Source organism: Bombina bombina, chromosome 3 (assembly GCF_027579735.1).
Source record: "Bombina bombina isolate aBomBom1 chromosome 3, aBomBom1.pri, whole genome shotgun sequence".
Lineage (NCBI taxonomy): Eukaryota > Metazoa > Chordata > Amphibia > Anura > Bombinatoridae > Bombina > Bombina bombina.
In genome coordinates this window covers 1068687247-1068702407 of record NC_069501.1, presented here as the reverse complement: position 1 = coordinate 1068702407, position 15161 = coordinate 1068687247, and positions in this window count along the sequence as shown.

Sequence of the window (15161 nt, the reverse complement as noted above, 5' to 3'; positions counted from 1 at the left end):
AGTTATTCAAAACTATGATGACTATAGGAGAGAAGAATTAAGACAATTGACTGATACCACTGTCTACAATAGGCTAAAAGGCAACCCTACCAATATTTTTCAGAAGGTATTGACATTGATTCTAGATTGTGGCCTGGAGGCAGGTTTTATAGATGAAAAGGAATATAAATTTATGAATTTGCGATACCCTATAATCCCGATATTATATCTACTACCCAAAATGCATAAATCATTGGAGAATCCTCCTGGCAGACTTATTGTGTCTGCCAGGGGATCCCTTTGCTCGCATGTTTCTGAGTATATTGACCATCATCTCCAGCCGGTAGTTAAAGAATTGTTTTCATTTTTGTTAGACTCTGCCACTCTTATTAGACGTCTGTTGGATGTTACATGGCTTGAACATGATGATCTGTTGGTCACTATGGATGTTGACAGCTTGTATACAGTTATTGCTCACGAGGAGGGTATGCAGGCTGTCAAGTCCATTTTGAGTACCTCATTGGCATATGCGGGTCCACCCATTGAGTTCTTGTTAGAATTATTAACTTATTGTTTTGAAAATAACTATTTTAAATTTGAACATAATTGTTATCTTCAGGTAACGGGAACTGCAATGGGTTCCAATATGGCACCCGCATATGCCAACCTGTACATGTTATGGTATGAAACACACATCATGAAAACATTAACTGTTCCACAGATAAGGTATATTGACAATGTGTTCCTTGTGTGGAAGGGCTCTGCACAGTCACTTACTACTTGGATAGACATGTTGAACAACACTAGTTCCCCAATCAGGTTTAAATTTGAATATGATAAGGTTAAAATATCCTTTTTGGATTTGAATATTATTAAACATGAGGAGAATGAGAATTTCACCTTTAATACAACATTATATACCAAGCCTACAGATAAAAAATCCTTATTATCTGCACAGAGTTTTCATCCATCACATCAAAAAAAGAGTGTGATCTCCTCTCAGCTCATGAGGGTGGCACGTAATAACACGAGGCAAGAGACAAGGAAGACACAAGAGAGTGAGATGATGATTAAATGGAAACAAAGGGGTTATTATTCCAAGGACATTATCACGGCCCATGACCAGCTTACTGATAAAACACAAAAGGAACTACTACATGAAAAACAATTAGAAAGCAGCGAGACAGAGAGAGTTAATTTCATAACAACTTACTCACCCTTACATAATGTGATGGAACAATCCATTAGGAAGAATTGGAGCCTAGTGAAAAGACAGACAAAATATTACCATTCATGCGAATGGAGGCACCAAGAGTGGTTTATAAGAAAGCACCGAACCTAAGGGACTTATTGGTACACAATGATCTGGTGACTTGCTACCAAAAAAAGTACTTGGATGGATGGAAAAAGAAAGTTGGGATGTTAAAATTTGGGGATTGCACCACCTGTAACAGCATGCTCACTGGTCCAAACTTCCATCACCCAAATGCAGGGAAGAAATACAAGATATATCACAGGTTATCCTGTACAAGCGACTTTGTTATATACACACTCTCCTGTCTGTGTTCCCTTGTACACATGGGAAAGACCTAAACCACCTTCAGAGAAAGGATGGCAAACCATCGCTGTGCCATTCGTGATGGCATTAAGAAAGGAACCTCTGACCAGCCAGTTGCACAACATTTCGTGCAAGCAGGCCACACTGTGGCTAGCTTAAGAACTATGCTGATTGATCACGTACCTCAGTTGAAGAGAGGGGGTGATAGGAACAAGAAGCTTCTACAAATGGAAACACAGTGGATATATCATTTGGATACAGTGAACCTTAAGGGGCTTAACAGACCGTTGGATTACAGTGTATTCCTGGGTGACTGATTTCTATGACTGGACGGTCTAGGTTGTATCTTTATTACTAAAAGGACACTTGCCAGCATAATGGTGTATCCAAATAATCCACTATATTCAGTTTGGGATTCATTGCATGTGCTACTTGTTCTACATCCTGAACGTGAAACTATTCATTACAGATCAATACATCTATCTAGTGTTTGGGGTATTGTGTCAGCAGATGACCCTGAATATGCATGGATTATCACTGCTCTATTTGGACATTATTTCAATAGAAGCTATTCAGCATTTAGGCAGAGTTGCTGTGGCAGGAAGGTTTTAATACACAGCGTACGTTGGCAGCTCAACAACTATCACAGATGGATAATGGAACAATCATATAAAGACATGACAAGTCACATGTTTTTTAACATACTCCTTGAGGCATGATACCTCGCTTCTCTTGTCATTTTATTTCTCAGCAGTCTTAGGATTCGTCCGTACTAGGCTGTATGTTTTTCTCTATGTGGTTGCATTGAGGTGGGCGTGAATGTGAAGCAGAAACTACGTCATTGACGTCTGCTCATCAACATAATTAGCCATGTGCTTACAGGGGGCGTGGTGTCCTCCAGACTGTGTTTCTCACCGCCCATAGCTTGTACGTGATCACATAGTTTTAAACATGGTTACAGATATTCTTTTAATTTAGATAGCGACTATATTGGGGCTCATCTTACTTAGATTGTTTATAGTTTGTTTACCGGTTGATACAGGATTCAGGGTAACGATGGCGTTAATGCAAGCCTGCTAGGGAGAAAGTATTTTGTATTTGATATTGTAGCAATAGTAATTGCAATACCTGCAGGTGTTATAGATCTAGTTTGATTGACCCCTCACTATTGACAACGAGCACTATGGCTATTTATAGAGGTGGGGGTAGTGGTTAGCACTAGACACTTTTTTTCTGCACTTTAAGCTCCCAGTGAACAAGGCACAAGTGGGTGCCAAAACGTTTGGGGATTTTATCTTTGTACCAATAAAATAAATTTTTATTCAATGAAAAACTGGTGAGTGAAGTGCTTCTGTTCTGGAGGAATAGATTCTAACCTGTATATATATATATATATATATATATGCATCCACTCAGTTGTGCCCCACCAAAGGTCATCCACCTGGGTGCAATGTTGAAGTACAATAGAATAATAAGGATATGCACTCTAAGGGTTTGTGAAAAAGCAAGTCAATATTTATTGACGTTTGGGGTCACTGAAGAAGGGTTTAATTATGACCCCGAAACGTCAATAAATCTTGACTTGTTTTTTCACAAACCCTGAGAGTGCATATCCTTATTATATATATATATATATATATATATATATATATATATATATATATATAAAATATATGCTAATATTTAATAATGTGTTTTACTGTGTATTTACTATAAATATTTCACATTCGAATGTTTTTCACATACAGGAAAATTTTATTTTTATTTAAAATGTATATTTCTATATTATATATCTCTATATACCTATACTTCAATATATTTTCTTATAGATATAGGTATATGTATATATTTTTCATTAACATTATCAGATATATACGGAAATATATATTTAATAATAAAAATTAAAAAAAATTCTACGTGAAGAACATTGTAATTGACATTATTAAATATATATTTATATCTATATATATATGATAATGTTAATGTAAAATATATATCTATACCTATATATTTATAGGAATAGATATATCGGTAAAGGTATATACAGATATATAGAAATATCAATTTAAAATAAAAAATAACCTTTTCCTGTATGTGAAGAACATTGGAATGGGAACTATTAATAACTTATGATGGGTTAGTGTGCCGATGATGTGTTCGTTTTTTTATTATGTGCTCTTCAATTAAATCTATGGGGAGAAAAAGCTAGCACGGTCACCATATCCAAAGTCCTTTACTTAGTGAGCTTTGTGTTTTGCTCAAGCACAAATGTTTTACTTTCAACTTGTAATACGCTTGCTAACCCACACGCAAAAAGATTACTTCTAGCGGTGATTATGCTCAAGCGACAGATCTAAATACCACTACTGGTAATCCAGGCCTGTATCGTCTATCAATCTGAAATTTGAACTTTTCTGAAAATACCCAACATGCCACACGGTTATTTCTTAGGTTTGTTGAGAAAACATTAAGAAATGTCTCAGACTGGATTATCTAGATTTAAATGGACATTCCAGTAAAAAAAAAAAAATTGTTAGAACAATTTAGTTAAAAACAAATTAGCTTACATGTGTGTGCTTCAATTACTGGGTGTGTCCTTATCTTGAGAAGAGAGGGGATTTTCCAAAAGAAGAACTTTGAAAAAAAGTAAAAATTCACCAGAACTGCCAAACATACGGCTAGATTATGAGTCTTGCGTTAGCCTTAAAAAGCAGTGTTGAGAGGTCCCAACGCTGCTTTTTAACGCCCGCTGGTATTACGAGTCTGGCAGGAGAGGGTCTACCGCTCACTTTTCTTCCGTGACTCAAGCTTACTGTAAATCCCCTTACGTCAATTGCGTATCCTATCTTTTTAATGGGACTTGCCTAACGCCGGTATTACGAGTCTTGGAAGAAGTGAGCGGTACACCCTCTCCTGTCAAGACTCCTACCGCATTTAAAAGTCAGTAGTTAAGAGTTTTATGGGCTAATGCCGTAACATAAAACTCTTAACTAAAGTGCTAAAAAGTACACTTACACTCATAAACTACCTATTAACCCCTAAATTGAGGGCCCCCCACATCGGAAACACTTAAATAACGAGGTGGAGCACATCTGCCATATCATCTCTCTAAAAGCCAGCACACAGTACAGTGAGCGATAAAGTGCAGGCTTTTACAGAGAAGACAAGGCACTTGCACTGATTAAGATCACTCTTTACAGGCAGTGCTCCTTTAAACCATTGCTTAATTTAGAGCTGCCGGCATTTTTGCAGTGGAAGCGTTCTTGGTGAGAAACTTGCCTGGGTATATGCTTACAAGGTGAGCCTTGTCAGCTGTGGTGGGTCTGCGAACGCAGTGCTTATTGCAGATCTTAGTAACTAACAGACTGGATGCGTCTGTGCACTGCTTAGATCAGCTTGTGATGTCTAATCATAAACTCTCAATGCTAATGTATGTTAGCTACTAATAGATAGCTTTCTCTGCATTCATGAACCCACCAAGTAAATAGTAAACGGACACTTAAAGCATTTCATTACTTGAATAATAGTAATTAGTGTATGTTGTTGCATGTAAAGGGCAGTGATAGTTTTCAAAGTGTATTCTTCTTTCTCTCCCTTCTTTCCCTTTCTTCCTCCCTCCCTTCCTCAACTCACTCCCTCCCTCATCTCCCTCCCTTCTTTCTTTCCCTCCCTCCCTCCCTTCTTTCTCTCAACTCCCTCCCTCGCTCCCTTCTATCACTTTCTTTCCCTCCCTTCTTTCCCTCCCCCATTTTCTCCTCTCCCTACCCACTTTTCTCTTCTCCCTCCCTTCCTTCCTTCTTTCCTTTCCCTCCCTTTTCTCCCCTCCCCTTCTTTTCTCTCCCTTCTCTCAGGAAGAAAATGCTATGAGATGCTTGCAATTCAACCCACCTGTATGCAAGTGTTTTGCTAGCCATTTTCTTTTGCATTGTTATGAATTTTTAAAAAAAACAAAAAACAAAAACATTTTACACATTGACCCAAAAAAATATTAAGGGGAAAAAAAGGCCTAAAATCTTTTTTTTTTTTTTTTTTTTGAGGGGGGGGGCAGCAGAATTTTGAGTGCCTAGGGCAGCACACAACCTAAATACACCCCTGCCGCCACTGTAATATATATATATATTAACCCCTAAACCACCGCACTCCCGCCTCGCAAACACTTGTTAAATTTTATTAACCCCTAATCTGCCGTCCCTAACATGGCCGACACCTATCTACATTTATTAACCCCTAATCTGCCGCCCCCAATGTCACCGCTACTATATTAAATTTATTAACCCGTAAACCTAAGTCTAACCCTAAGTCTAACCCCTCCTAACTTAAATATAATTTAAATAAAACAAAATAAAATTACTACAATTAAATAAATTAATCCTATTTAAAATTAAATACTTACCTATAAAATAAACCCTAAGCTAGATACAATATAACTAATAGTTATATTGTAGCTAGCTTAGGGTTTATATTTATTTTACAGGCAACTTTGTATTTATTTTATCTAGGTACAATAGTTATTAAATAGTTATTAACTATTTAATAGCTACCTAGTTAAAATAAGTACAAATTTACCTGTAAAATAAATCCTAACCTAAATTACAATTACACCTAACACTACACTATCATTAAATCAATTACATAAACTAACTACAATTAATTACAATTAAATTAAATAAACTAAAGTACAAAAAAAAACAAACACTAAATTACAGAAAATAAAAAAATAATTACAAGAATGTTAAACTAATTACACCTAATCTAATCCCCCTAATAAAATAAAAAAAGCCCCCCAAAATAATAAAATTCCCTACCCTATACTAAATTACAAATAGCCCTTAAAAGGGCTTTTGGCGGGGCATTGCCCCAAAGTAATCAGCTCTTTTACCTGTAAAAAAAAAATACAATACCCCCCTAACATTAAAATCCACCACCCACACTCCCAACCCTACTCTAAAACCCACCCAATCCCCCCTTAATAAAACCTAACACTACCCCCTTGAAGATCACCCTACCTTGAGCCATCTTCACCCAGCCGGGCACAAGTGGTCCTCCAGAGGGGCAGAAGTCTTCATCCAATCCGGGCAGAAGAGGACCTCCAGACGGGCAGAAGGCTTCATCCAGGCGGCATCTTCTATCTTCATCCATCCGGAGCGGAGCGGGTCCATCTCGAAGCCATCCGACGCAGAGCATCCTCTTCTTCCGATGGCTAAGACTGAATGAAGGTTCCTTTAAATGACGTCATCCAAGATGGTGTCCCTTGAATTCCGATTGGCTGATAGGATTCTATCAGCTAATCGGAATTAAGGTAGGAAAAATCCTATTGGCTGATGCAATCAGCCAATAGAATTGAGCTTGCATTCTATTGGCTGATTGGAACAGCCAATAGAATGCAAGATCAATCCTATTGGCTGATTGAATCAGCCAATAGGATTGAAGTTCTGTTCGTGTATATAAAATGTTCTGTTTGTGTATATAAAATTAAAGTTTAGATAAAATATTTCACTATTTAAATGTAAACCAGGGGCGTATTTTGGCCTAGGCAAACAAGTCACTTGCCTAGGGCGGCAGATTGGAGGGGGGTAGCACTTTTTTGTGGCTATATTTGTGAAAAGTTTACAGTTATTTTAGAAGTATTATACAGGTATATAATGAGACATTTTGAACAAGGAGCTTACATTCTAGGGTGGTATAATAAGAGACTGCCCATGGAGCTTACTTTTTAGAGATAACTCTGAACCTTTAATTTATTAACCAGCTATTGCCTTTAGTTCTCTTGGCTTTCAGCACTTAGTATTTTGTTTGGGGAAGTATTGTATTAAGAAATCTATGGTTGGGGGTTTTATATATATATATATATATATATATATATATATATATATATATATATATATATATATATATATATTTATATATATATATATATATATATTTGTAAAGAAAAAACGTGCACCCACTGGAACATTTCATTAAATCTCTACTGTGATCGTGACTGTAACGTTTTGGGGATAATATAGCCCCTTCCTCAGACCGTCTGAGGAAGGGGATATATTATCCCCGAAATGTTACAGTCACGATCACAGTAAAGATTTATTGAAATGTTCCAGTGAGTGCACGTTTTTTCTTTACAAATATTGATGTCCACTAGCACCCTGGCAGTCGACCTCTGCTATATTTACTTTAGAAATGCCATGAAAAAAAATCTACTTTACTCTCTTGCAAAAAATATTATGGTCAAAAAAGGTCTAAAACCTTGGTGTTAGGGGGGCAGCAGAATTTTGAGTGCCTAGGGCAGCACAAACCTAAATACGCCACTGAAGTAAACTGATTGATGGAGCTACAAATGCTTTGGTAACAAACTCTTAAGAACACATAATACAAAATAATAGAAAACAAACATAGCACAGGGTGTGTATCAATATGGCTGGACCACGCTAAAATTAACTTTCAAATTGATATTGCAGAACAGATTTACCAGAGAAGATTTAGCAAGGCTGACATCCCTTTAACGGGCCTTTTACTTTTAATGGATATTGCGACCACTCTAAACATTGTTTATATTATAAGTTGAACGCTCTGACAAGAGAGAGAGAGCAAAAGAGAGGGATGGAGAGAAAGAGCAAAAGAGAGGGATGGAGAGAGAGAGGAAAAAAAGGAAAGAGGGAGAGCGCCAAAGAGAGGGGGGAAGAGAGAGAGCACAAAAGAGAGGGGGATAGAGAGAGAGCGCAAAAGAGAGGGGGAGAGAGAGAGAACGTAAAAGAGAGGGGAAGAGAGAGCGCGCAAAAGAGGGGGAGAGAGAGCGCAAAAGAGAGAGAGAATGCAAAAGAGAGGGGGAGAGAGCGCAAATGAGAAGGGGAGAGAGAGCAAAAGAGAGGGGGGAGAGAAAGCAAAAGAGAGGGGGAGAGAGGGAGCAAAAGAGAGGGGGAAGAGAGAGAGCAAAAGAGAGGTGGAGCGAGTGAGAGTGCAAAAGAGAGGGGCAGAGAGCGCAAAAGAGAGGGGGAGAGAGCAAAAGAGAGGGGGAGAGAGAGAGCAAAAGAGAGGGGGAAGAGAGAGAGCAAAAGAGAGGTGGAGCGAGAGAGAGTGCAAAAGAGAGGGGCAGAGAGCGCAAAAGAGAGGGGGAGAGAGCAAAAGAGAGGGGGAGAGAGAGAGCAAAAGAGAGGTGAAGCGAGAGAGAGCGCAAAAGAGAGGGGGAGAGAGCACAAAAGAGAGGAGGATAGAGAGAGCAAGGGGTGGGACCACTGTATTGCAAAAAAATGGCCTGTGTAAACGGGCTTCAGGACTAGTATATATATATATATATATATATATATATATATATATATAAAATCATACCCAAGTGCTTTTAACCAAGGAACTCATTACAACTAATGCCCCTGCTGGCATATGTCTGCTTCATTAACCTCTCCACTGCCATGAGAGGCTGCAGCACATGGAGCAGTTATCCATTTTTATATGCCATGGCAGTGGAGAGGTTAATGAAGCAGACATGAAAGCAAGAGCATTAGTTGTAATGAGTTTTTTGATGTCTAAGTGAGGACAGCTGGAAAAGATAAAAAAAATAAAAATAAATATATGACAAATCTTTCCACTGCCATGAGAGGCTGCAGCATATTGAGCATGCATCCGTTTTTATATGTCGTAGACAAGAAGAGGTTAATTACCCAGGATTCAATTAAGGTAAGAGAGAGAAAAAGAGAGAAAAGAGAGGGGGAGAGAGAAAATAAGAGGGGGAAAGAGAGCAAAAGAGAGGGGAAGAGAGAGAGCAAAAAGAGGGGGAGATAGAGCAAAATAAGAGAGGGGGAAGAGTGGGGGGAGAGAGAGCAAAAGAGAGGGGAAGAGAGAGAGCAAAAGAGAGGGATGGAGAGAGAGCAAAAGAAGGGAGGGAGGAGGGAGAGCAGTAGAGAGGGGAAGAGAGAGCAAAATAGAGGGATGGAGAGAGCGCAAAAGAGAAGGGGAGAGAGAGCAAAAGAGAGGGGGAGAGAGAGCAATAGAGAGGGGAAGAGAGAGAGAGCAAAAGAGAGGGATGGAGAGAGTAAAAGAAGAGAGGGGGAGAGAGAGCAATAGAGGGGGGGAGAGAGAGCAATAGAGAGGGGAAGAGAGAGAGTAAAAGAGAGGGATAGAGAGAGAAAAAGAGAGGGGAAAGAGCAAAATGGGGGGGGGAGAGAGCAAAAGAGAGGGGAAAGAACAAAATAGAGAGAAGAGAGAGAAAAAGAGAGGCGGGAGAGAGAGCAAAAGAGAGGGGGAGATAGAGCAAAATAAGAGAGGGGGAAGAGTGGGGGGAGAGAGAGCAAAAGAGAGGGGAAGAGAGAGAGCAAAAGAGAGGGATGGAGAGAGAGCAAAAGAAGGGTGGGAGGAGGGATAGCAGTAGAGAGGGGAAGAGAGAGTAAAATAGAGGGATGGAGAGAGCGCAAAAGAGAAGGGGAGAGAGAGCAAAAGAGAGGGGGAGAGAGAGCAATAGAGAGGGGAAGAGAGAGAGAGCAAAAGAGAGGGATGGAGAGAGTAAAAGAAGAGAGGGGGAGAGAGAGCAATAGAGGGGGGGAGAGAGAGCAATAGAGAGGGGAAGAGAGAGAGTAAAAGAGAGGGATAGAGAGAGAAAAAGAGAGGGGAAAGAGCAAAATAGGGGGGGGAGAGAGCAAAAGAGAGGGGAAAGAACAAAATAGAGGGAAGAGAGAGAAAAAGAGAGGCGGGAGAGAGAGCAAAAGAGAGGGGGAGAGTAAGCAAAAGAGAGGGGGGAGAGAGAGCAATAGAGAGGGGGAGAGAGAGAAAAATAGAGGGAGAGAGAGAGCAAAAGAGAGGGGGAGAGAGAGCAATAGAGAGGGGGAGAGAGAGAGCAAAAGAGAGGGATGTAGAGAAAGAGCAAAAGAGAGGGGAGAGAGACAGAGTAAAAGAGAGGGGGGAGAGAGAGGGTGGAGAGAAAGAGCAAAAGACAGGGATGCAGAGAAATAGCAAAAGAGAGGGATGGAGAGAGAGAAAAAAAGGGAGAGAGACAGAGCAAAAGAGAGGGGGAGAGAAAGAGAAAGCGCAAAAGAGAGGAGGGAAGAGAGAGAGCGCAAAAGAGATGGGGATAGAGAGAGAGCGCAAAAAGAGGGGGAGAGAGAGAGAGCGCAAAAGAGAGGGGGAACGTAAAAGAGAGGGGGAGAGAGAGCGCGCAAAAGAGGGGGGGAGAGCAAAAGAGAGAGAGAAAGCAAAAGAGAGGGGGGGGAGAGAGAGAGCATAAAAGAGAGGGGAAGAGAGAGCAAAAGATAAGGGGAGAGAAACCAAAAGAGAGGGGGATAGAGGGAGCAAAAGAGAGGGGGGAGAGAGAGAGCAAAAGAGAGGTGGAGCAAGAGAGAGCGCAAAAGAGGGGGAGAGAGCGCAAAAGAGAGGGGGAGAGAGCACAAAAGAGAGGGGGAGAGAGCACAAAAGAGAGGGGGCGAGAGAGCAAAAGAGAGAGGGGAAATAGAGAGCAAAAGAAAGGTGAAGCAAGAGAGAGAGCGCAAAAGAGAGGGGGAGAGAGCACAAAAGAGAGGGGGAGAGAGAGAGCAAGGGGTGGGACCGCTGTACTGCAAAAATGGCCTGTGTAAACGGGCTTTAGGACTAGTATATATATATATATATATATATATATAAATATATATATATCTATATATATATCTATATATCTACATATATATATATATATATATATATATATAATCTTAACCAAAGAACTCCAATTAATGCCCCTGCTGGCATATGTCTGCTTCATTAACCTCTCCACTGCCATGAAAGGCTGCAGCACATGGAGCAGTTATCCATTTTTATATGCCATGGCAGTGGAGAGGTTAATGAAGCAGACATGAAAGCAAGAGCATTAGTTGTAATGAGTTTTTTGATACCTAAGTGAGGACAGCTGGAAAAAAATAAAAAATAAATAAATAAATAAATATATATATGACAAACCTTTCCACTGCCATGAGAGGCTGCAGCATATTGAGTAGGCATCCGGTTTTATATGTCGTAGACAAGAAGAGGTTAATTACCCAGGATTCAATTAAGGCAGATGTCATAATATTCAACAATTGTAGTTTATATGTAAAAAGGCTTTAGAGGTAGATTATATTTCTGTAACAGAGGAGGACAAGTTACAAGGCTTTGTGTTTTTAGTCAGATAATCTCTGTCTGCCAAGGAAAAATGTAACTCAGCAAGAAATGGAATAATAATAATTTAATTGATAGTATTTTAAAAGTTGGAAAGAGGAATATCAGGTTGAGGCTAAATATGACATTGAATATATAGTGGATGCGTGAAATAACCTACTGTTATTGTTACCTCATGCCCAGGTTTGCCAAGCGTTCCTTTTATAATGTCAATTTTACCATAGTGAGCAACAAGGGCACTGTTTGATATTTAATCTCTAAATTAAAACAATATATAAGATGTTTTTAGTTCCTTGTGCTCACCACATTGGCTCACTGCCCCCCTTTATGCACACTTATACATAAACCCTACCCTAGGCATTCACATACTCTTACATCCTCAAGCTTTAAAGTAATCTTATGCACACCTACTACTAGGACCTGGTCCTCGCCTACTCTCAAACACACCCCAGCACCTTTAACCTTACCGCAGTGTTACAGGTGGTATTCTGACCCCTTTGCTCTTAAGGGTCACTAAAGTCAAAATTAAACTTTCATGATTCAGATAGACCAGCAGTTTAAAAAAAATCCACTATACTTCCATAAAAAATGTGCACTATCTTTTTATATGCACACTTTCTGAGGCACCTGCTCCTACTGAACATGTGCAAGATTCACAGGATATAACTATATGCATTTTTGGCTGATGGCTGCCACAAGAAACAGGGGGCAGAAAAAATTGAAGTAATCTACTATTTTGAAATTCAGATTAAGTGTTGTTGCATTGTCCTTTTATAACACATTTATTGATTATACAATTCTACTGTATGCAATGGTCCTTTAAGAATTCCCATCATGTGCTAATTTGTTCTCTCACACCCCCAAAGTGCTCACCTACCAAGTTTTAACATTAGTTTATCAAGCTCTGTATGGATGCCCCGTGTTTCTTCAGGCTCGCTGGAAACAGAAATTATGAAGCATAACATGTCTGCCTACTCTGAGGTGGCGGGCAGAAATCAACCTGATCGAATACGATTTGGTTGATTGACACCCCATACTAGCGGCCGATTGACCGTGAATATGCAGGGGGTGGCATTGCACCAGCAGTTCACAAGAACTGCTCATGCAATGACAAATGTTGAGAGCGTATGCTGTTAGCATTTATCGATGTGCAGCGGACATGACCCGCAATATCGGATCATGGCCGCTCGCACATTGATAAATAGGCACCAATGGCTGCAATCCAGCTGTTTCTGGTATCAGAGGGGTTAATTTGTTTAGATTCAGGAAAAGGAACTTTACCTGATCAGAAGTATAGAAATTTAGGACAGCTGGCATCTTTGGGGCTGATAGAGCACTACATAGGGACTGGAGCATATCACCCTCCTAGAACTGTGACTAATGCCCAACTGGTTTTTTATTAGCAAACATGTCTCAGACAAGCAATCTTAATGCACATGGATGGAGGAGCTTTCTGAAACTAGCTGCTAATATATTCACAATGCTAATTAATTCCCGTGAACAACAGGTAGTAATTATCTCTCTTTCTTTTAACGTTCTAAGTTCCCCCTTCCATGTTTGCTACTAACAAATCAGTTGGACATTAGTGACAGTTCTGGGAGGGTGTTATGCTCCCCATGTATTGCTCTATCACCCCCAAAGATACCAGCTGCCATAATTCTGTACTCCCTGGAGCTTTATATAATTAGTCAGAAAGAATATATATACTAAGGTTGTGATTGTAAATAAAGAATAGTAATAGTGGGTTGTTAGCGATATAATTACTGTATATTGCAGTTTATCTAAATCTGCCTGTAGTTATTAATAAGTTATATTAATAATAAGATAACTACAGGCAGTCTAAACAACAAGCCACTATTCTTTATTCACAATCACAACCTTAGTATAGCTTTTCTTTCTGATCATTATTGAATAGCAAAGGAACAATATGTTTGTAGCACGTTACTTAATAAACCTCAGGTGCCTGTTAAAGTGCTTTTACTGCTTTACCTTTGCATATAAAGCTCCAGGGACAAAGGCTGCACTACCTTGGACAGTATAACGTGAGAGAGCACTATTTTTTTGTTATGTATATTCAAACACTTTGGATCTAGGCTTATCTGCAGCAGCTTTAGGACCTCTTATCTTTGATTGTAGGCAGCATCTTTTCTGATAATTGGAACATCATGTTAGTAGCCATACTTGTCCATAGCGTCTGGCGCCAATGTACGAATATACTACTTTAATATGTATGCTGTGTTGCTGCATGAAGATATATTGGCCTCTATTTATCAAAGTCTGGCAGACCTGATCCTCTCCGTATTCAGCATTGCACAAGCAGCTCACAAGAGCTGCTGGTGCAACGCCGCCCCCTGCAGAATCGCGGCTAGTGATGTCGCAAATAGTTCGCTGGCGAATAGTTCCCGGCGAACATAGCTTGTTCGCGTTCGCCGCGGCAGGCGAACATATGCGATGTTTGGTCCGCCCCCTATTAGTCATCATTGAGTATACTTTGACCCTGTACCTCACAGTCAGCAGACACATTTCAGCCAATCAGCAGCAGACCCTCCCTCCCAGACCCTCCCACCTCCTGGACAGCATCCATTTTAGATTCATTCGTAAGCTGCATTCTTAGTGAGAGGAGGGACAGTGTAGCTGCTGCTGATTTAATAGGGAAATTGATAGCTAGGCTAGTGTATTCAGTGTCCACTACAGTCCTGAAGGACTCATCTGATATCTGCTGTAAGGACAGCACCCCAAAAAGCCCTTTTTAGGGCTAGAACATCAGTCTGCTTTTTTTTTTTTTTTCCTGTGTAATCTAATTGCAGTTGCCTGCCAGCGTGTGTGTCAGGCTCACAGCGTATACTGTGCCCACTTGCCCAGTGCCACCACTCATATCTGGTGTAACAGTAGTGTACATTTAAAAAAAAGAACACTTTTTTGACTGTGAAATAATAGCAGTCAGTTTCCTTCACACGTGTGAGTTTCAGGGCCTGCCAGGGCACAGTGTCACACCAGTGCAACTCATATCTGGTGTAACAGTAGTGTACATTTAAAAAACAACAACACTTTTTTGACTGTGAAATAATAGCAGTCAGTATCCTTCACACATGTGCGTTTCAGGGCCTGCCAGGGCACAGTGTCACACCAGTGCAACTCATATCTGGTGTAACAGTAGTGTACATTAAAAAAAAAAATAGAAATTTGACTGTGAAATAATAGCAGTCAGTTTCCTTCACACGTGTGCGTTTCAGGGCCTGCCAGGGCACAGTGTCACACCAGTGCAATTCATATCTGGTGTAACAGTAGTGTACATTTAAAAAAAACAACACTTTTTTGACTGTGAAATAAGAGCAGTCAGTTTCCTTCACACGTGTGCGTTTCAGGGCCTGCCAGGGCACAGTGTCAAACCAGTGCAACTCATATCTGGTGTAACAGTAGTGTACATTAAAAAAAACCAACACTTTTTTGACTGTGAAATAATAGCAGTCAGTTTCCTTCACACGTGTACGTTTCAGGGCCTGCCAGGGCACAG